This window comes from Hirundo rustica, chromosome 2, assembly GCF_015227805.2.
Source record: "Hirundo rustica isolate bHirRus1 chromosome 2, bHirRus1.pri.v3, whole genome shotgun sequence".
Classification (NCBI taxonomy): Eukaryota; Metazoa; Chordata; class Aves; order Passeriformes; family Hirundinidae; genus Hirundo; species Hirundo rustica.
Window position 1 is genome coordinate 76,547,355 of NC_053451.1, and position 24,417 is coordinate 76,571,771.

At 36.7% G+C, this 24,417-nt stretch overlaps 1 protein-coding gene and 1 long non-coding RNA gene across 2 annotated transcripts in view; one reads left to right on the forward strand and one right to left on the reverse strand.

The window, feature by feature from the left end:
- Positions 1-24,417, forward strand: part of GPC6 (glypican 6) — a 752,072-nt gene that overhangs the window by 334,888 nt on the left and 392,767 nt on the right. The gene's annotated exons all lie outside the window — the stretch shown is intronic.
- Positions 18,935-23,451, reverse strand: LOC120749183 (uncharacterized). The gene is made up of 3 exons (XR_005699574.2): positions 23,053-23,451; positions 21,737-21,783; positions 18,935-19,094 (listed from the first exon to the last, which is right to left on the reverse strand). It is a non-coding gene; the product is annotated as an uncharacterized LOC120749183 (long non-coding RNA).

Genomic DNA, 24,417 nt, shown 5'->3' on the forward strand with positions numbered 1-24,417 from the left:
TTAAGTCCAAAAATCTAGCATTTAGGGCATGTGACGGAAAGTGACAGTCCTGGATGCTCTGACCTGCATATTCTGTGAGAATTTAATTTCATGTTTCCCAGGTCTGGAGTAAAATCTTCTTGAAGCTGAGTCTTGTGTTATTGGAAATGTAAAGCATATGGGGCCACGAGGTGTTGTCTCTGGAAGCCTGACTTGGTAGCACTGTATTCAGATAGCAAGATTGACTTTCTGTTCCTGAACCCTCAGAACAAAGAGCAGTGGATGTCTGCAGTGCAGATCGTAATACAGCATGGCACTTCTCCGTGGGACCCTTTCATAGCTTATCCTCTTTGGTGCAAGGATTGTGTGAAATACACTATTGCTTGCATGTTTAATGATTATTGTACCATGTAAAGAGACAAATCTTAACCAATTTAACCTATCTAAATTTTAACCTATCTAACCAATCCTAACCAATTTACTGCCTGCTGTGGAGCATCGCACAAAGGAGACCTCCAAAGTCGTCCATACCTACCCACAGCAACTTTGAACTTCAGCTGGAAGCTGAAGAATTCCTGAGGAAGTCTGCATTTTTCCATGCCTGTAAGATCAAATCACTGGAGAATTTAGGAGTCAAGCATCTAAGCATCTACTAAACGTACAAAAAAAAAAAAATTTCAGAGCCTTGTAATTTTTACTCAATGTGGGCAGATCTATGTTAGCAGTGACAGAAATTTCTCACTGGCACAGAGACTATGCAGATTCTATTTCATGTCCTTGCACTAGGCTGGAAGGGGGAATCTGTGTTTCCAGTTTCAACTTATCTTCTAACTTCTGAAATTATTTCTGCTCTCTAATATTTTGTCTTCTATATCATCTTTTGCGGCCATTCTTACCTGCAGTGCAGGGACTGTCTGCCAACTCTCATTAAGATATATTTACTGTAATTTGCAAGAGTAAAACTGTGCCATTAACCCTCCCTTACAGTGTGACCTCATTTGGATATTGATGGTGTTGCTGCTGTTGCCAGTACCAGTGCTTTCCTCCTGAAGGTGACAAAATACCTTGAAGATGCTAATGAAGTACAAGTCCCAACACCCCTGCATAATAATGAGATAACTTAATTCTGCAGTATTGATGGAAGAAGTTCAGGTGCAGAGGGGCCTGGTGATTGTCTCCAAAGGGCATAATATTTTGAGATGTAATAACTTATAGGGCAAGATTTGAACAAAGGCTTCTGTGTAGCACTAATCAGTCCTGTCATAAAAAGATACTACTGTGGCCCATTTTAGATATGAGAATGTTTGTCTTCTGCTTTTCCAATCATCTCCTGCAAATTCAAATGGATATCAATATGGTTTGAATTGCCAAAAAATCAAACTTATTTCCATAATTCTTCAGTCTAACTTAAAAGAAATTACATGAATCTTGGTGGCATCTCCATCTGTGGAGATTTTCAAAACCTGGATAAAGACTGGATAAAGCCCAGAGCCCAGAACCTTCCTGACCTCGTAGCTGGCTTTACTTTGAGTAGGAAATTAGACTAGAGAACTGAATCTCCCTACGTACCAATGTTTTTGTGTTGTTTACTACTAGAAGTTGCATGTCTGACAATTACATACATGCATTATTAGCATAATATTGTGTGTAGGAAATTAATTTTTAAAATAGCGTTAATGGAGAATGCATTCTGTTTATTGTTATATAATACTATGACACTAGAACTTATTTGCCTTATTGTAGAGCCTCTCCTGTATTAAATAAGAATATGATTTAATTATAACTAAAATGTTTCCTAATGAAAACAGAAAATTGTTATGAAAGCTGAAACTAGAGGATGGCTCAGAAACTATTCTGGGTACCTGTAGTGCATACTTTCAAGTTGATTTAAAAAAGATTAGAAAATGAAAAGCAAATTATAATTCATAGATTGCTTCCATAATAATTGTAAAAGATGTGTTATCTGTGAAGTTTCAAGAAATTATGCATAACATTTTTATAATGAGTGTAGATGAGTTTACATTGGGTATAAATTTATCATTAGCTTGCATCATCTAAACCCTACAAGCCTAGAGACCAGCTTAAATACCGTATCCTTTCTGCAGATTAATGCATTAATTGGCACATAGTGTACGTAAGCTTATTTATTTAATGAAGTCTGTGATGGTCTTCTTTGTGGGTGAATGCACACATTAAAATATTGCAAAACATGCCTAATACTTTTTTATTCCTTTCATTCACAGAACTTTTTTTGTGTTAATTCTTGATTATTTTCTGGACTCTTCAAGCTTAAGGCAGGGTTAATCCATAATAAGGGAAATCCAGGGAACCTCTGGAGTCAAGGCTGTGCTCTCTGTTTCTCAGCCTGACTTGCGCTGTGTCAATAGGGAACTGAGAAGAAACCCTTGTGACACTTTTTGAAGTTTCAGCAGATGAGGATGCTGCCCTTTGTATTTAAAAGACTATTTCACCTACTGCCTGCATAGGCAAGCTAGCTTAGAAGTCGGCTGTCTGAGGGTGAATAACTAGATCCAGGCTCTTTTCAAGGTCTTTTCACAGACAGGAAGACAAAGACAAAGACCTAGTGCCCCCATTTGAACATGCAGTTCACAGTGCAAAACTTCAGCCTGTCAATCTAGTGAGAAAATTCTGCCGGTGAAGGTTGCTACAGAAATCAGTACAAAGAGACTGCCAGTACAGTAGCTTACTCCAGAAAGTAAAATAAAGGAAAAAGTAAAGGAACAAAAACGTTGTACCAGGACAAGCCTGTGTTGCCAGTTGTAGCATGCCGTAGCATGTTACTTGCAAAACTTTATCCAGAGTTCAAACTTGTTTAGTGGTGACTACCTGTATGTAATATCAAGATCTGTTTGTTCTTCAGTGAAGGTCTGTAAAGCACAGCATCTAAGAAGATGTCAGGGAAAAAAATAGGCTGACTGTGGTATATCTCAACTTTATCATCCATCCTCAGATGTCCAAGTAAAAGCAGAGCGCATTATCTGATTTTGTTTATACCAGAGAGTATATTTAGAAGAGCTAAAAGAGAAAAATTGAATGCAACATGGTTGCCTCCTTTGATTTTACTTACATGAAATATTTATAACTTGCATTCACTTTGTGATTTCCACTCATGTTGAAAGTGTACAACTTAATACTGATGTGAAAAGCATAGATGTTACTATTTGTCATCCTGTGAATGGACCCCCATTACTATCTGAAATCTGACCTCCTGTCTGTTGTCTGGTTTCTTAAGTGGAGCTGTTGTGGGACAACCCTGCATACAGAAAATATTGAATTACTCTAATTTTTAGCATGTCTTATGTATATTTGATATTTCAGCAGTACTGACAGGATTGTAAATACAGTGGATAAGCACAGTCCATATCAGGGCCATACTGCTGTGGCCAGCTGGAAGCTTCTTTTTCCTAAAGGGAAATGTTTGGATGCTGTAGCTCCCCCAGTCACAGCTTCGCAAAGAGGGTCCATGCCGTGCTCAGGCAATATATTGACTGCCCAGCTTGGGTACCTTATCCTGTTCATTAGATATTCTATGAGTACATCAGGACAATGTGTCTGCAAAGAACACATGCCTGTTTTACACTTAACAGACTTTCAGGGTCAGGTCCAATTAACTTAAAACCCTGGTGGCAGCTAGCAAGAAACCTGTGTTGGGGCACTGACCTTGAAGAGGTTGGCTTCACAGCAAGATTTAACGATTTTTTTTTTTCCACAGTGAAGATCAGGATAACAGGAGGTGAATACAATTAATGAGAAAATTAGTCTTCAGCACAGACTCTCTTTAATGTTTCTTCTGACACCGCTGCACCAGCCCAAACAAGGTTTTCTTCTACCACTTCTAGTTTTCCTCATTTTCCATGCACAGCTCTGGCAACTGTGTTCTGCCTTTCCCAGTTTCTCTCTTTTGCCTTCCCCTGCACAAGGGGAAGAGGCATAGTGACTTTCATTAGAAGCCCTCTGGATTTAGAATATGCAGCCTGAGCAGCCTTCTAACTCTTGGTTGTTTGGTAGATCTTCAGAGAGCAGACCAAGAAAGAACAACAGGCAGCAGAAAACTCTGGTCTCCAAACTCCTTTCATGCAAGGTATTTGGTCCCCAGCTCAGACTTGGGGATTAGAGGGTTTTGTTGGGATAGGGGTGACTTGAAAAAGTCCCTTCATGGATCTGATGTGGAGGCTGTGCAACCACACGTAAGGATCCTGTGGTGGTGCATGAATCTCTCTTACTTTTTCCTGTAGCAGCTGGCACTTACAATACAGATCAATAAATTTCAATTAGCTACAGGAGCTTAAAATAACGAGGCTTAAAATCTGTAGAGCAGCTTTTAGCACTTCCCTTTGTCATTTTTTATCTTAAAAAAACTTAGCAAAAGTGAGGTAGAAAGTATTAATGTAATATAGTTAAATGAAAAAAATCTTCATTTGGTTTCTTTCAGTCTCTTTCACTAGTGCAATTTTGGTTTAACAAGACACCACTGTGTTCCTGTAGAAAACCAGCATGCAACAAGCAAGCTGTTCTTTGCAACCAGCTGGGCTTGGTGGGTGCATTTCTGCTTTCTAATGGGATTTAATCGGAGATCAGACTACACATGGGTTAAGGTGAGGTTTTACACACGATGCTGTTGGGCTTTCTGCCATATCAAACCAAGCTGATATGAAAAGTTTAGCAGTGACATTCTGTATGTGTTCCTGTGAGAAGAGATTATTAGAGGAAGAGAATGGAAGAAATAACCAAAATCCGATATTTACTGAGATATTAGGGGACATAAACTCAGATCTTTTATTTCATGGCTACCGGGAACTTGCATTTATATTCTGGTCATACCTCTGACTTTATGGACATTCTTATGAAAAACTTTAGAATTTATCTTTTGAAAATGGATACATGTATTAATTTTGTTCTGTTTTTTAGAGCACCAACTTTATAGCTGGACATCCTGCTCTTCATGAGATTTCCATAGTCTTATGGATCTGGGCATCCAGAGACTTTCAAAGTAAATAGGTATCAGCACAATGGAGAAGGAGAACTGGTGGGGTGGGGAGTTGTGTTTTTTTCTTTTTTCTAGAATGGGAAACTTTTCCTTCTCAGGATTTATATTCAGTGAGATCTTTCTCATTGCTTTATATATCACTTGAGTTAAAAAGGCAGAAGCTTAAATAATCTATAGGAACAACACTAGTACTTAATGTTTGTTTCTATTCTTTCCACTTGAATGTATTTCAAAGTTCATGTAAGTTTACCATATGTCTAAGTAAACTGTGTGTTATAGAACAGTGGATCAGATCCTACGCCTTCTGAGTTCTCATCATGATCATGTAAATTTAAAATGATCCTTTGTTCTTAACAGAGATTTTTTTTTTAAACATAAAAAATAGGCAATACTTTGTTGATATGGATGCAGTACATTATATTGATGAAATATCCATCTTAGCTGAGAAAATTGACATCAGCAACTTACACATCCATTCTAATCTCAGGTGGTGGTGAGAATAACAGTGACATGGTGTCCTTTCCTATCCTTACCTGAAATCCATTCTTCACATACTTTCAATGGCTGTATCTATTAATATTTACTGTTGTTGCACAGTTTCCAAAACACTGGTCTAATTCACTGCTTTCCATTTTTAATAACCCACAGTTAACTGAATCATCAATCTGTCTTCTAATGTTCCCTTATCTTTGTTAAAAACATGTCCATTGATGTGTTATTTGTAGGATGGCAAATACACTATTTCTGAGATGCTTTGGTATGCCACATTGGGTGAAGCACCAGTTGTTTACAAAACAATCTCTGCCTCCTATTGCAAAAAAGCCAGTTACACAAAGAACTGCCTGCAATGTGTGGATAGAGGGTCAGTGATCAAGCCAAACTATACTTCAAATTTATGTCTCAGAAGCTTTACTATTAATAATTTTTACTGTCAACTTTTAATACCAAAGAAGAAAGAACAGTGCAGTGTTTTAACACACTCCAGAACACTTTATTAAATAGCATGGCAATATGCTGTTGTAAATTGAGGTCAGGATGAAGGGTAGCATTACTTTACAGGCTTAGGAACTTGGTATTTCAGTATACTGCTGGGATAAGAGTCTCTTTTCCAAGAGTGTTTGCAGCTGGCAGTGTGTTGTGGCTTAACCCCAGCCTGCAACCTCCCCCAGTGGGATGGGGGAGACAATCAGCAGGGTCAAAGTGAAAAAAATCATGTGGTGAGACAAAGACAGTTTAATAGGTAAAGCAAAAGCTGTGCACAAGCAAAGAAAAACAACAAATTCTTTCACCACTTCCCATAGACAGGCAGGTGATCGGCTGTGTCCAGGAAAGCAGAGCTCCATCACAGCTTGTGTTGAATTGGGCCAACAAACTCCACCACTCCAAACATCCCCCATTCCTTCTTCTTCCCCTAGCTTTATATGCTGAACATGATGTCATATGGTGTGGGATTTCCCTTTGGTCATTTGGGGTCAGCTGTCACAGCAGTGTTGCCTCCCAGATCCTTATGCAGCCTCAGCCTCCTCATGGGTGGGGTCAGGAGAGAAAAGGCCTTGACTTTGTGTAAACCTTGCTCAGGAACAACTAAAGCATCCCCTTGTTACCAACAGTTTCCAGCACAAATCCAAAACACAGCCCTATACAAGCAACTGTGAAAAAAATCAACCATGTCCCAGTCAAAACCAGCTCTCATTGCAATCAAAAACTCCAGCTGATTATGACAATGATAATAATAATAATAATAAAATCTTAAAAAAAAAATAAAAAAATCAGAGATATAAGTAAAACCAATGATTTTGTTTATCTCAAGCAATAAAGGCAGCCAAAAGGGATCCCTGGGACACCTGAGGGAAGAAACTCTAATGCTAATTGGCATGATTTAAAAAGATGAGTCTGTTATTGCCAACGGTCTAATTAAGTCATTATCTCCCCAATGTTGAGGCAATCACAACAGTTATAATTTTAATAGATGGATAACAAGGTATGCCTCAGTGTACAGACATATATACAAGAAGATAGGCTAGAAGAAAGTGAAAACAGCTTTCTAGTAAGTACATTTTGTCTATCTTTTTATGAAACATCACTCCTTAATGTTATTCGTCTGGTGAATGAGCTTCATTATATTTTATGCAAATACATAGTATCAATTTGTCATGAGGCCACAGAAAACCAGCAAGAAAAAACAAAACAACCTACATATTCTAAATTTCACCATTTCTCAAAATGAGTTTATATTTTTACAGAAAACAAGTAGTTTTTAAGGGGAAATAGTTTTGTGACTTTTTTCCTCCCTATATTTTATTTTTGTTTTTCAGCAAATGCCCCTATATCAAAGAGCTCTCTCTAGTGTTCACCCAGAAGCTGTCAAGAATTAAAAAGTTGTAAGAATGAAAAAGCAGATGTACTTACTCAGAGATTTGCTGCAATGCTTTCCTCACATCTGTTCTGAGTACAATTCCCACTGAAAATGTCCTATCTGTATCATGCATTTTAACTAAACTATTTAACAATGCCCTGTAAAGGGTTACCCCTGCTTTGACCAGCCTTTTTGCTCAAAGCAAAAATCTTTTGCGCTTCAAATGAAGCGTGAAGGAATGGAAAAGAGGCTATATATAAAAATATTTCCTGCAATTCAAAATACTCATTGTCATAAGGATAAGCTTCGAGAGAAGAGAGAGCCCTTAACTTTGGTAAATCTTTGGAGCGCAGCACTTTGCTCATACAACACTGTGATGCTCAAAGTAGCAGTAACTTTATTCCCATTAAAGAAGAGAGTTCCAACCTTGAAATGGGATTTTCTTCTTTGCAAGGGTTGTTCATGTCCCATGCAGCCCTTCTGCTGCTTACTTTGCTTGAGATTTGTCAGGAAGGGGGCAAATACGGGCCCCAATACCATTGATATGCTGCCACCCCAAAAGAGAGCATTTCAGCATGGTTTGTTTATTTCTTTGCCAAAAATGTTGATGCTTTGAAATCAAGACTCTGTCTCCTTGTGTCACTCAAGGAACAAATAACATAATGAGAAGGGGAGTAGCCAAAAGCTCCAATGACAAGGTGCTCTTACTCCATGTAGAGATCAGAGGTTCAATGTTTACTTTGACTCGAGCAAGGCACAAACAGAAATGTGTACTGTTCTAAATGTATAGAGTTCCTGTTTCCAGATTTTTTAGATGTAAAATTATGAGAGGTCAATTTCAAAAATTCTAAGTGGTCTTATTAAACTAGAGGAAAAAAAGAAAAAAAAAAAAAAAAAAAAAAAAGAAAAAAAAAAAGTGGCAACTACAAAAAGACTGAAGTTTAAAATTAAATGTTTTATTCTAATATTGTTATTTTTGTTTACACTTTATTTTGGGCAGAACAACTTAAAATTACTAAAGATGAGGTTTTGAAAGACACCTCTTGTTTGCTTAGCTGTTAGCTGCCAAGGGATCTAGCAAATTTGATAGAATTAATTCACTTCCATGACATTACTACAGTTTATCCCTGGATGGGATAAATGGGCTTTAGCAGGTGACACTGGCAGGAATGGATTAAGACAATTAACTTGCATAAGGAGTCAAATCACTGACCTCTACTTTGCTTCACCTCTGACGATTGCCACAATCCACTGGTAGAAAGATGGAAGTGATAGCTTTTACGGAGTAGAGCAGATGAGTGCTCTTGTACAGAGAACAGCTTTTGAGGAGTTGGATTTCATGTGGGTCACTCTGGTCACAATTTACTGCTGTCTACTGCTATGGCAATTTGCATAGGGGAGATTTTTATACAGCTTGTTAAAACAAGTGTAAGGGAATCACTGTCAGACAGAAGACTACACAATGAGAATGTTAACAAGCCAGGAATCTGTCATTTGCTCTCTAAGTTTTCCTAGTAATCTTAAAACATAAACTAGTCATAACCTACTGTGTAGAGAATAATCAAGCGCCACACTACCCCTTATTCTACACAAATGCTTCCAGCTCTGAAAGAGTAGCATTAGTCTAAAAAGGAGCAAGTAAGGCAGAAGCCATGCCCATGCAGCAGTCCTCCATGTTACTGAAAAATTTGCCAGTGTGCTTTGCAGATGCCTTCAAAAGAGAAGAAGTAGTAGGGACAGGAGGAGAGTTCTGCCATTGCAAAGACTCTTAAGTCAGGGTTAGATTTCCATGGGACTCCCAGTTCTAGAAGTGTAAAAACATGCACAATGTGGATGAAATAACAGTTATTTTAGCAGGAGTTTAAAAAAAATCACAGCTGGATGTCAGCAAACCATTTTTAGCCCTTGATGTTAATATTTTTCCTCTAGATAGTGCATGTGTAATGGAGGAGTGCAAAAAATTACGTGCTTTCTGATATTGGAACCATGGAATGCGGTGACTGATTAGTGAAACGTCTGCATCTCGTGTAAGGGGACATTTGTAAAGATTTCTTTTTGGCTCTTGTGTAGGGCTGTGATCAATTTCTTTTTAGTTTGGAGAAGGAATTGAGCTATGACTTGAATCTAACAGTTCTGATATTTGTAGTTGTATATCATGTCGACTGCTGAATTTTGACTCCAGGAAACAGTTTCTCTGTTTATTGAGAATGCGTCTATTCTGCTGAGAGGAAAATTCCCTTCTTTGAGCGAAGGAACCCCCCCAGCCTTGCTGCAAGTTCCCTGCCTAGTGGACCCTCAGTGGCTCCAGAGCAGACCTGTCCTGCTATAGCTTTGCTTATGCAACTGCTCTGTAGTAAAACACTGTTTCTTTGGTGAGCTTGTTACTTTATTGATGTACTCAGAGGAGAGCCATTCTCCACATTAGTGCTGTCACTGCTCACTTGCCCTATGACTGCTGTTCCCAGTCCTAATCTCCAGCTAGAGCAATGCACAGCTTGTGCTGTGTTAGCCGCACACACCCGAACCATTTAGCACGTAGTATGAGTGGCCATAATACAGAAACAAAATACTTCCCTACACCAAAGAAAATTCTAAGTTTTCATTCAAAGTTAAACCATAGCTTCTTTCACTTATTTCATGCTAAATTCCATAGAACAAAAATCTCGGACTTGAGAAAGGAAGGATATGAAATCACATTGATGTGTAACCATGAACAATTCCCTGCAGCTTTCAGCTTTCTGGTGTAGGCAGCACCTGTACTCTGCAGATTTTCACTCATGTCATTGATCTCCTAGATAACCCACCCACTTCACTGCCTTGGTGCACTGCAGCTTTGTCTTTTCCTAATCTCACTTTGGGATTTAAATATGATGTGCAAACATGGGGAATGGGTCACTTATTCACTTTCCAGAAGTGGTCTTATCCAATATAGCCACCTTAATGAAATGCCAGGTATGCTGGTCCTCGCCATAGAGTTAGGAGATTCTAGGAAAATGTGACCTTCTATAAAAAGCTGCCTAAGTTATCTTACTGGAGCTCGTACGGTATTACTGATGATTAAAAAGGCAAAGAAATATTTTTGAGGCTTATTTTTTTCAGAAAATTCTTAATTGGGAAAGAATTAGAGCTCATGCCTATATTATTCTTTGTTCAGTAAAGCCTGTAAGAAGTCACTCGTATCCAAGATGATTATTTTGAAGGACAGAATTTCCACAAAATTGTACTTCAGAAAACAGTTTTTCTGGACTACTATTAAACAATAAAAATACATACTGACTGTTTTTGATAAGGGGATGTACTTTAGCCACTACCTAAAAGACATTATTAGCATAATACCTTCAAAATATGCACATGGTTGTATAGCCATACAATAATTATTCTGCATTGGAAACTTAGAAATCTGCCTGGTTGCCAACAAACAAGGGTCAGAACAATACACTGTGTTCAAGGATACATATTTATATATATGCATTTTCATTTTAAAGTTACAAAAATTTTCATACACTTCAAAGATCCATAATTCACATCTAAAATTATATTTTTTAGAATATATAAGGTAATGCAATTTAATTGCTACAGTTAAAATACAGGCTTCTTTCTGTAAGAACTCTAGTTATGACAATGGTCAGCTCCTTAATTTTTTTGTTTTCTCAACTGCTGACATCAAGTTGCACCAAGGAAGGTTTAGACTGGATGTTTGGAAAAAATTCTTCAGGAGTTGTCAAACACTGGAACAGCCTCCTCAAGGAACTGGTTGAGTCACCATTTCTGGAGGTGTTTAAAAGATGTGTGGATGTGGCACTTGTGGACATGGTTTAGTGGTGGACTTGTCAATCTCTGGCTAACAGTTGGACTAAAGGTCTTTTCCAACCCAAATGATTCTGCAATTTTACTAGTATTTCAGTTGTCACCATTTGTACAGTGTCTGTAATAGCCAGGGCCCCTACTCTGGAGGTATTTAAGCAATTATAGAAGTAATTATAGAAGATGTATGCTTAAGAAAGCACAGTGCAACCATTGCACAACACGTGACCAGGGCGCTGCCAGTGGTAAAACAGTAACAAACAGATGGGGCAACAGCCTTGTTTTAATGTACTACATTATGAGATGTGAAAGATAAGCCTGAGTGCAAGTAGATAAACAACCCAATACTCCACTGGGATGTTGTGCATCAGAGACAAAGTGCAGGGCAGATCCTTTGAGATAAGAGTAATCTCATCATATTTCTTGAGTCTCAGCAGAAAATGAAGAGCAGTACGTTTAAGCACGCAGATAAGCTGAATTTAGAAACTGTGTTGAATGTCAGCAAGAAGTAGGTAAGGTAGAAATATGAAAGTAGGGAGAACATGATACTCTGATGTTCTCCATGCACTACAGTAAAAGGAAATTTTACTTTTTAGCAATGTTGACCTGAGAAATATATTTATTATGATTAAATGCAGTCTTCCATATATGTGAAAACCTGCAAATATTCACAGACCAAGTGCACCATTTTCATATATGGTAGATTAAACCATATATTTAGTAATAATTTTTTTATATTTTATTTAAACAATTAATTACATCACCATTTATGAGATAGATTTGGGGGGAAAAAACCCTACAAGTTATACTTTGAATTTTCAGCCTCTGAATTTTTAGCTGATATTTTGTTAATCCAATACAACTTCAGAATATTTAAATGGTTTCATGAAATGCAGAGAAAAATGAAATAAGAAAGTAGTGACACTTCTTCACATTTTCCATGTCATTTCCTCCATAAGAAGAAATTTGAAGCCATTAGCTGTTAAGGTGACCTGCATATGATAGAATCATTGAATGGTTTGGGTTAGAAGGGACCTTAAAGATCTTTTTTAGATCATCATATCCATAGGACCTGATACTTATTTCCAGTAAGACACTGTGGATTATTCTCATATAAAAGGTTAAAACATGTGCATAAGTGTTTGCAGGAAGAAGGTATTAAAATATGCACTGTATGTGCCCCGGTAGCAAGCCATGAAGAAAAATAAGACAGAAGAATTCCATTCTTTAGGCCTTGCTGCTTATCTAGCAATTTTTAGCTGTCAGCTCACACAGCCAGTCTGGAGAAACACCATCAAACAAAGGGAGAGAAATCAGCATTATATTTGGAATACTTCTTATCAAAACTTATAAAATTACAAAGAAACAATCAGGACCAACATCTCACTACTAATACGTGAGTTGACTCTTCAAGGTTGAATGCAGTTTACTCTCAGTGAAATCAGAAGAAGTATACTGAATTACCTGCCTTTTGCCATAGGTTTGGAGAGCATTTGCTGGGCATCAGCTAACTCACTGTTGACATTCTTGCATGCTAAAGCCTGCAGATAGAGTTTTCAACCAACTGTGCAACAGAAGTTATCACACAGTCCATTCTCACATGCAACTCACAGTTTCCTCATCTTAATTTTCCTCCTAGAACATTTTAGAATCCCCCCAGCCACTAAGATATTTAAAATACCTTTGAATTTTATTTTAAAAATAAGTAGAGGAATTCAAAAGCATGTGTAGAAGCATGAGCTGCAAAAACTCATCACAGATTGTCTCTGATTCTGGTAGGTACAATAGGATTTTATTTAAGTGTAAATATTTTCACTGGTTTTCTTTTAATCAGATCACAAGTGGAAGTTGGATCCTATCTCCTGCATCTCTGCCTTTGGAGTTCTCATAAACAATAAACACAGTAGTGTATGTCAGGCTAAAATGTTTGCTTTCTTAATTGCTGTGAAGGACCCATCTCTCTTGGGACATTTTACAGAAAGCAGTCCAGCCTTCAAATATTTTCCAGATATATCAGTGTCCCAGTTTTATTGCTTTGTTTGATCTGGTTTGGCTTTGAAACCAGTCTTATGAAATATTCTTTTTTTCCCAAATTAAAATATGACTTTTTCTTTCCACATCTACTTGACAGAAAAAGTTGAAAACAGTGGTTGATCTGTCTAATGACATATGTAATGTTTCATTACATTGTGCTAGTCTTTCAAAATACGTCTTGTGAATCTGCATTTGCCAGATGAGGTTTGCTGTCCCTTTGGGTGCACTACCTGAGCCACCACAAATACAGGAGCATGACTTGACTGCAGGCACAAACTAGTCTGTGTAAGGCTGCAGGGTCTTAACATAAAAAGACTAAACCAGTGCAGCTGGTGGGGATTTTCCTAAGGCATTTACAGCCCTCATCATTCTAGTATATTGCAAAACACTTAACAGCTTTATAGGCAGCACACTTGTTAGACACAGAGCAGAAGTCCCCAGTACATGAGATGATGCCATATAGTTTGTGGTAGCAGGAACGCGCTCAGCATCAAACCACTTTTCACACAGCTGTGCCCACACAACTGAGCAGCTACACCCACTTCAGATTCAAATATCAAGACCCAAGTCTCTTGTGAGAAGCTGCCATCATAGAAACCACCTTTCCCCTTTAATTAAACACGAAAAAATATATCAAGTCTTTCAATTCTGGTGTTCTACAGATTTTCTAGAATAAAAAAATCCTTTCTTCTTCACATTTTTTAGGTAGTAATACTGATAGTCATAACAGTAAAAGGTTAGCTGAGAAGGACAGGAGCATTCACTACTCCAGTTCTGTCTAGTTTCCTAGAAGACTAAATAAATCAAACAGATGAATAAGTGAGAGAAACAGATAGAGCAGAAAATACAACATCAGTGGTGAGGGCTGAATTGCGCATCATTGCTTTTCAAAGAAAGACAGGTATTACACACAATCTGCTCAGCTAGTCTGACACTTGACAAACTTGTGGTCGTGTCAAACTCTTTGAGATATTATCATTAGCTGCCTTTCTGGTGATAAGCTTATTGCAGTCAAACAAAAATAGAACATTTTGTGGGGCTGAGGCTAGCAGACTCGCAATAAAAGGGATTAGAACCCATAATCTGCTATACACATCTGTTCTGACATTGCCTCTTAACAAAGTGTGACCACTCAGCATGTAGCTGTGGTAGGCGAAAAAGAGATATTTCAGCCATTAGCTAGAAATAAAATCTAGTATGCTGGGTGTTTCTAGCTCCCAAATCTATGAAGAAAATCCCTGCTCATTTAGTATTGTATTGTTTTTCACATGAATAAGTCACTGAGTTGGTGAATGCAGTTGTACAGAGCTCTGGTTAACTCTTTCTCTCTTCTTGTTTTACTTGCATGTAATTTTACATGTTTTCCACTGCAGTGTTTTTCATGCTAATGGAATACAGGGTTGCTGGTGTGGCTCTGCAACTGGAAAGGTTTGAAGATGAGAAATATGAAGTAAATATGAAAAGGATGCAGAAAAGCAAGTGAAGTTAGGAACCTAAGTGTCACATTTCAAATAAAGCTGGAGATATGACTGAGGTAGGGAAAGAGAAGCAGTCCTCTATGTGCTTTTTTTTGTTTTGATCTGATTGGGTAATTTCTAAGTGTGAGGGTGAGGAAGAGAAGTGGGCAGAAGAATAGAAAGGAGAAGAAACTCCAGGAGGTGGCAGGATCTCTGGGTAATTCTCATTCATTTTCTGTCAGATTATAAAACCTGATGACTGGTACACTCCCCCTTCCTTTGTTCACTTCTTAGATCCTATATTTTAAATCAATTAAGTAACTCATTTCATAGCTATTTGGTGATAGATGTTAAAAATTTCATTTTGGTTTCATATTGTAATTGCTAACTGACTTTATAAAACACTTCATGCAAGTAGATGGGTTGGGGATTTTTGTTATTTTGAACAACTAAAATAATAATTTTTTAAAAATACGGTCTCCTTTAGTTATCTACTGTGAATTTCTCTACATCTTCATTTGAATAAAGTTGGAGTAGATACCTTTTCCTGTGTAGTCTCTCTGAAAGTCTGGGAAATAACCCAACCAAATGCAAGATAAAACTACTGAACAAAAAATAAACTCAAGTTTAGCATTATAATTAGGTCAATATAAAATTGACACAAACCCAGCATCATTACAGCCCCTAGGTATTGGATTCAAGACAGAAAAGTATGCCAACAGAAGAATGCTTGCTAAAACTGAGAGAGAGGGGAGAAGATGCCTAGAAGAATATTTTGCCTGTACTCTGAAGCACCAAGCCACTAAGTCCTACAAGAGGTCTTGCTGCCTTGACAGGTGAAAAGTCCGGGAAAAATTATTGCCATTATAATCCCTCTGCTGAAAATAGCAGGGAATTCTCATCAAATAATGTGAGAGAATTCCCTTTTTCAACTGGAGACAGAGGTAGACTGATGAAAAAGTTTTTAGTTACTTTATATGATATACCCCACAGGTGCCTAAGAGAAGTTATTTACATGCAAGTCCAGAGTACTTGCTAAAATGCAGAGAAGGGATAGACTACTATTTGAAGAGAATTAAAAAGCTAAAAGAAACCTGCAAGTTATAAAGAGTTATAAAAACTATCAGAGGGAGGATTGAAATTGTAGAGTAGAAGAAATGTTTTGTTATTCCCCTCCAACTACCAGTCAGTGAGACAGTGAGAGAGTTTGAAATCGAACACCAACATCCTTTTTTTTTTTTTTTTTTTTTTGGCATTTTGAATTCTTGTTTCTATTACTTGTAAACATTTTATGCAATGGGTCTTGGGTATATATAATACTCCTTTTCATTGTGTTAGTGCATGTAATATTAAAAAAAATACAAAAGAAAAAAGTCAATTATTTCTGGACAGAATGCTTCATGACCATTTAAAGAACCTCTTAAGACTAAGAGTCTGCTGGGATTAAATGAAGCTTTTAGCTCTTCCCCAAACACACCCTAGGCCTGTTGTGTTTGAAACCTCAGTTGATCAAATTCCTCTCTACCCAAGCCTGAGACTTGCTTAGGAATGCACTTGATCTTTCTGCTCTCCTTGATATTATGTCTCCAGCTACAAGCAGTGTTAAATTCCCTTTGTAAAATCAATAATGATAAAGGAAGCATGCAAAGATGCATCATCCATGTTTCACTCCAATGAAGCACCCTGTCCTTCTATTTTCCTGTGCATCACTGCCTTAAATCTCAACAACTTGAAGTACCAGGTCATTAAGGTATCAATCTGACTCCTTCAGTTTTATGGAGACATGTAAGATTTGTGGACTATAAGGTGAAATCTATAAGCAGAGATTCATGGTGAGGTCCAAGGATAAATAAGGATTTCTAACTGGGTTTTTTAAAGGATTGATTTTGAGTGAGAAAATGATCTCTATTTAAAAAAAAAAAAAAAAAAAGGCAGAATGCCCAGGGTCAAAAATTAGAGACAGAAGTCAGGCCATAGAGAAAAAAGTTTATCCTTAAAGTAAATAATAATTCCAAACTTTCTGGTTTCTGAGAAATGAATGAAATAATTGAATCTCTGGCTCACTATAAGATTTATTACCCCAGTAAACATAGAAACAGATTTTGGGGGAAAAAAGTAAAAAAGCAGTAATAGTTTATTCCTATTTCTGTAAGAGACACTGGAAAATCTGTCTCTTCTGTGTCCATTAGTGAATGGAATATATAATTAATTTGCTCTTTTAGCTTGGAAGAGATCACCTCTTTCTGTGACAGTTTTGATCAAAACAAACCATCACACCACTAAACAACCTCCTGTCGTGAATGATTAACACTCAGAATTATAACACAGAAAAAAAAAAAAAAAAAAAATCAGCATGTATTTCATAAATTTAGCTTAGCATAGTAGCCTCAGCTTATATCTTCTTTCACAGTAGGGCTATATTTTTGTACTTGCAAATGCCTCACAATTTGGACAGAATCATCACAATCATAATGCATAATTTACTTTTCATCATAAATTTTTAAAATTTTTCAAAGGTGTCAAAATTTTTATTAGCTGCTTTTTTAATGTCCTAAATAGATGGAAAACAAACTGCAACATTTTTAATACTTCTGTTATTTCTTTGAAACAATTGTATTTTGCTCAATGTGTAGGGCAGTATCTTTTCAGTATACACATTTCAGTATAAATGCACACTAGTTGTATTAATGTGTAGCTGCTCAGAGCTAAAAATACGGTTCTTTGCTTTTTTTGTTGTTGGGTTGGTTTGGTTTTGGTTTTGTGGAAGGATAGTATCTTGGTGTTGACTTCATATCATGTGTACCACAACAGGCTAGAGACAGAAATAATGTAAAAACCTCCAATATAAGAGTATTGCCTCTATTCAACACACTGAAAAAATAATCTTTCAAATGCTATATTTTAGTAGTATAGTCTAATTAATGTGTTATGTGGCCGTAATTTATGAACACTCACATATTTGTGAAACATGAAATTATTTTCAGCTGCGAGTTGGAAACATCAGAACTGTGTTATTCTGCATCACTTTAGCATCTAGAACAGTATTGTAATCTTTAAAATCCATTTAAATATTTTGTGGCATTAAAAATTGCACACATTTTGCCACTAAGTTAAAACAAGGCAGATATAAGTGTATTAAGAGAAGCTGACTCCCAATAGAATCTATCCATATTGTTTCATTAATTGAATAAAGTATTAAACATTTCAAATTGTAATGGATTTTAAAAGCTACCCTAAAATAGCAGTATTATATTACAAATGGTGACATCTGTCCTTCAGTCTTCAATGTGTGAAATCTCTAATGCCCGAAAACATTTAATTGAATTTAGCTCAGCAACTCACACATACAAATTCTGTATTGGCTGAAGTGTTTGCTGGATCAAGCCATTGTTTGGCTTGAATTACACATCCAAATATTTGTCATTTTGTTGCCAATTTGTTTTCCCTATTTCCTACTAAGACACACCCCAGAAATACTGGCCTTATTTTCAGCCCTCATGCCATTTTGCCCACTTCACGTCAATTCAAGTCTCATTTCTGTAAATTTAAAATATTTACACTTCTTGAAATTTAATTCTGCTATATTATGTGACTCTGTAGAACCTTATACAGTGAATAAAATTGCAATGTTCAAAGTTAAAATGGCATACATAGCATCAGGCTTGGTGTTGGTTCCTCTGGTGGAATAACAGTAATTCTGTTTCCTGACTTGTGTTTGAGTCACTGCTGTGCCTGTCAATAGGGAACTTGTGTAATTATTCTCTGAATTGGCATGAGGCTTGTGTTTCCATTATACAGCTGATAGAAATTCACTACAGCAATATTGTAAAATAGAGGCACTATTTCTACTAATTAGTTCCAATCAAATGGTTGTTCCGTAAACCACACATACCTGCTTCTTATAATCTGGCATTCCAGTTGCCAAAGGACAGTATTGTTTGCATTTTATTTGTTTACCTGGTCCCATCACACTGATACTCCTAAATATTTGTGAATCAATGGATTCCTTGTTTACAAGCTATTCCACTGAGCTTCAGTGTAAATCTTCTTAAGTGATTCTTGGGCAAATTATTGCACATTATGATAAGCATAAAGAATTCACTATTGTTCATTTACACTGCAGTCATCTTACAATCTACTAGACATGTATTAAGAATCTCACTTGGGTGCTCTGTGAGAAAGTCAAGGTCATAAGGTCACAGATTTCATGTTGAACAAACCCCACATTAGTTACAAAAGAGAGAGCCTGTAGCCATGCAGGATCTTGTGACTGGGGTTTTTTTGAGGAGATCAGCCATTACCATACAGCATTTGCATCTTGAAACTTCATTTTAATATGGAATCTTAAGGTTTATCTTTACAGAAACTGAGTTTTCTTCAACTAATTGTTATTCAGTGAATAGCTTGACTTGCAGTCCTGAAGAATCCTTAATCAAGTAGGTATGGCATTCCAACTCTGGATGTGAAAAAGAACTGGTCAGGTTTGAAAGGGTATTTTAGGTGATTTTTCTCTCTCTTCTCAGGATCCAGAATAGGAAAATAGATTATTCCCAATCTCATCAAGGACTGTGACAATTACTGCCAAGATCGGTACTTGCAGTGACACAGTTATTGGGCAATGTACCTTTCAAACCTGCTACAGAAATTTGTTAATTAATGCTCAAATCAATGCAGTAAACTCTAATACATTAATTTGTATCTGGTCTTAATGTTAGGGATGGAATTGGTCCAGGAATTGTTTTGTGCATACTAGAAGGAGCTTCATGATGAAGTTTTGTTTATTTTAGCTGGAAAATCCAATTAATCAAAACAGAACCTCATTATTGGTTTATTCCATTATAAAAAAGCTTTTTCTGGCAAAGCCTTGTCAGCTTCCAGCTCCAGGGGAGTTCCTGGTCAAAAACAGTAGGGAGAGAGAAACCGGATTTCACGTGTAGGATTGTGGTCTCCAACATGAGAAGAGAGTGCCATGATGAACAGGTTATTCATTATTCTGGATTTGTTTTTCGAGGTTTTTCTGCTGGAACTGTACCACTTCATGTGCCTAATCAGGTATTACTTTTTGAATCAGAATCATCAATGTCCCAAGTAATTCCTCTGCCTACTGAATTTATCCTTAATAAGTTTATCTAGCATAAACATTCTTCAAAAGGGGATTGACTTAATAAATGAAACAGATCGAAATCCAGTAACTTCGTCAAATGGAGCATCTCTGAATGAGGAAACAAAACTGGACTTGAGCCAGCCAGAGGCTACAGGAAACATTAGTATTATTCAGATCATATTGATGGCTGGAAATGGCACATCCTGCAGTCATCAGAGCAGTGATGGCAGTAGCAGTGGAAATGTTAACACATGTGGAGATAATACTGCCTGATACCTGAGATAGAAAAAGTTAAACTCAACTTAATTTGACACTGTTCAAAATTAGTCCATTTTATCAGGATCCCTACTCAATGCCTTTCCAGCCTTCAGCAGTGACTGCTCTAATATGGATTGCTGGCACATATTATACCCCCAACTTTATTTCTCCTTCTTCCTTTCTTAACAGTTTGAGGCATTTTTGCTGACACCCATTGATCAAGATTTTTCCTCTGCTCTCATGCAACAAAATATGAAAGAACTTGAATTTTGGGAACTAAAGCTTGAGGTAATCCACTAAGTGGGTTTTAGCTGGATCCTGGCTGAGCTGCTTCCTCAAATAGTGACTATAGATTTAATGTCATAATAACAGCTGTCAACAAGCAGTGTGCAAAAGAGGTTTTTTTTGAAGTCACAATTACTCAACAACCTCTGCTCACTTTGCATACCAGAGACACGTTTGATGTGCCGTCTGCTGCCCTCCCACCCAGCAGTGCCACTGCTCTAGGCACTGCACACTGCAAGATGAGTCACGCGGCTCAGCAAAGCATGTTCTTCAGCTCTGGAAATGAATAAAAGCGATACCAGCGTGCTGGCTACCTGGGATGCACTAAAAGTAGAGCTTATTCAGTTCAGCAGGAAGCTGATTTCCCTTGCATTTGGGATTGCTGTTGGCAGGAGGTTGGAAGTGACCACTCCATGATAACTTTTGTCTGTAATTGGCCTTTGCTATCCTGATATAGTTGATCTCAGTGGGTATAATTAATCTTTCACCTACTTAGGATATAGTCTGGGTAGTTGAGCTTAGAAACATCATCTACAATTGCTCTGAGTCACAAAAAATTGGCACAGGGAGAGGTGAAATGAGAAAGGATAGAAGTCTTCTACAGCCATCAATGCAAGACCATGCTGGGAAAGAAAACAGTCCATTCCTCTGCTTTCCTTACAAAGTAGCTTAGCAAAGAACAGTGTAAAACGTTGACTTAAGATCTAGGATATGGAGAAAAAAATATTTGCTCTTTTTTAGAAGGCAGATGTCTAATATTGAAAGGGGAAACATGATTTTCCTGTCTTAAAAAATAAGAGAGTTACCTAAAAGTAGGTTGCCTATAAGTTGATATTTAAAGAAAAAATATACAGAACTTGTTACAGCTCCAGTAATGTATTTTCTTGCTGTTGTCTCTCTGCATTTAAATTCCATCATTTCAAGTTTCTAAAATGACATATAAATCAAAAGATCCAGTATTCTAAGAGTGTTTAATGTGCATGAGGATGCACATTTTGACAGTGCAGTAAGCATTATTGTTTCAGCCAATTCTCAAAAAGCAAATGCAAAAGGAAAAGTCTCCCAAGTGTTGTTTCTTGTGCTCCCCATATTCCAGTCTTACACAAGGAAATCCATTTGCAGGTGTGGCCATTATTGTTTGGGAACCCTATTTCATTTCCTCAGTGCTGTAAGCAGCCACAGGTGACTAAGAAGGGAAAAGATGTGTTTTTAACCTTTAGCTACTGCTAAATCCCAAGGACGAGCCATAACAGGGAGTGGCAGATCCTTTCTGCTGTCTGAAAATCTTAGTAGGGCTTTGGAAAACAGAGCCACTGTCCTTCAGCCTGAGTGCATCAGGACACACTGTACTGATTGCTTTATGTTAAAATTCTTTTTAAGCTGGTGAGACTTCCTTACAGATCTAAAAGCAAGAATAAAAATTTGAGAGGTTGTGTAAAGAGTTTAACTACCTTCTACTCTTCTAAATTTTGAATGCATCCAGAAGTCTTCCTTGTACCTATGGGAATTTGGATGGAAATTAATTCAAAAGTTTTCTCAACCAACCTTCCTGTCTGAGTAAATAGGATTTTCTATACACAGAGTTTCAGGAAAAACATATTAACAAATGAAATAAAACAATATAAAACTAGATTTTTAAATTTAATTACCATTTAGCTTAAGTATACATGACCGAATGCATTTGACTTAGTTCTCTTCTTTATAGATAATATACCATTTAGTTGACTTAGAATTTTTCCTAAATTGAAAATTTTTGTTTTGAATTCTTTTCAGTCTTTATTCCAGGATAATTTTTTATTTAAATTTCTTTCATTTTTATTAACTGAAATTTCGAATTAATTTTTAATTAGATCTTACTTTCAACACGAAGTATATTTTTCCTTGATTAAAAATTAATGAAATATTCAGTACAAATAGATTTTTCATTTTTTGATGCAATTTGCCAACAAAGCACAAAGGTATTTTTTGCCAAGCTCCAGTCACAAAATATTTAGTGGATCCTACAGTAATAGTACAACATGATATTTTACTTTTTTGTAAATTTGGTTCTGAATGCATTAATCTTTATATTTCCAGGCAAACTCCAAGAGCTTAAATGCATGTAAAATGTATGAGAAATAGATATTTTTTATCTTTGGTTTCCTTAATTTAAATATCATGGTCCTGTTAGCTGTACTAATGGTAACAAATTAACAGACACTGATAGGTTTGGCTTGGGAAGGGTTGTGGAAAGGAGGATAGGTTCTATTCTCAGATCTTACACACGCATTTTTTTATTATTATTATTTATTTATTTTAAACAATTAAAAGACTCCTTTCACTGGAATGATGGAATTGTTAAACCTTCTGGATTAATTCTTTCAACTCAGCAAGTATGTTTAACATAGGGATATGTTGTGTGGTAGATTCATGTATTTTGTATGTGAAAGCCTTACAGTCTTCATAAAGTAATAGATAATCATAGCAGGGGAAAAAAGATAACTAAAAAAATATCAACTACTGCAGTAACAATAAGAGAACATGCAGGGCTATACAGAATTCAGTTATTTCAATTTATAGCATGTTCTGTTCTACCTCCAATTCTCTAAGTTCTGATTAATAGAATGTCTAAAAGATATTAGCCTTTTTAAACCTGTCCAATTAAAGACAGGTATTTTGTTGAGAACTCAAGAATTTGGCCAGGTTATCTGGGGTTCAGATGTAGCTCATGAAAATGAAACTTTACCTCTGATATTTTTTTTAAAGTCTTAGCAACATTGATTCTTACCTTTTTGTCTAAGCTTCCTTGGAGATCTTGTTAAGGTTTCACAACTTGCTCCTTTTTCCTGTTGAGGTTTATTGTTTCTCTGTGCTTTTAACAAACAAAGTCTTGAAACTTTGAGGTTTGGGATTTCTCTAGAGTATGAATTAAGGAATTCATGTCTCTTTCCAAAATCTTCTCCGTAGACTTCTAGCAACTCATTGCTATTGCAGCTTCACATCTTCTTTGCTTTGAAAAGCAAGAATTTACTATAGTTGCACACTATTAAAGTAAAGAAAAAACATTCTAGAAGATGAAAGTTAGAAACCAGGTATGCCCTCTAGCCATGTCAAATCTATTAAATCTTCATTATAAAACTATTCTTTAGCTAATTTTCCCCTGAACTGTGTTCTATAAACTAAGAAAGACCAGGCCAGCCTCCCCAGTCTTTGGATGAATGAAATCCTAAGAACTCACCAGCTTAGGATGGTGCTGATTAAGTTAGTGCAGGAACAAACAAGATCTAACGAGAACAGTTTGAATTTGCTTTTCACAGCTGTTTATTGCTGCTTCTCTAGGTAATCATTACAGCCCCCGCAGGTGAGGCCCAATAACAGCTTGTGGGAGTCCTCCCACTCCGTTTCAGGGCAAACCAACTCAAGGCACTAACTCAAGTCACTGTGGAAGATGGCTTGGGCTAGCCCAAACAGTGATTCATTAGTGCAGCTGAGTATAGGGATAATGAGGGGCGACTGCTAGTCCAGAGTGCTACAAGCTCCTGATGCTGCCTTCAAGGAGAGCACTTCATGGTTCTTGAAGCTACGTTGCTACCGGAAAGTAATGGCTGGAAGAAATCCTACAACATCCCAGGTTGTACTGGGAGATGTCACTGTTGTTCTTAAGAGCTTTGGCCCAATAAACAGGAAAATGAAGACTTCTATGTAGTTAATAGTGTTAGATGGCATAATGGGTCATATAGTATAGTGCTTTTCTTTTGGTTGAAAGAGTGGGCCTTCTCTTTTTCTCAGCTTCAAAAAAAATTAATTGAAAGAGAAAATATTTCAAAATAAAATTAAATTTTCTTAATCGATAATACTTTGGGTTTATAATTATTTCCCTTCCTGCAAATGAAAATTAATGTTAACAAAAAGAATAAATTGAGCACATTTCTTTAAAAACAATTTAATTTTATTTTACATATTTTTTGTCCATGGGTAATGCTAATTTTCTGATCAAATTTAGGCTGAAATACAGTCAATTTTTTGTTTTGTTGAGGAAATACCCAATTACATTTACATAAAAGGGTATCTTTTTCACAGTACTGCATACTGTTGTTGAATGCTGAATGTTGATAGCCTTCACTATCAAAGACATCTATATTGCTAAATAAAA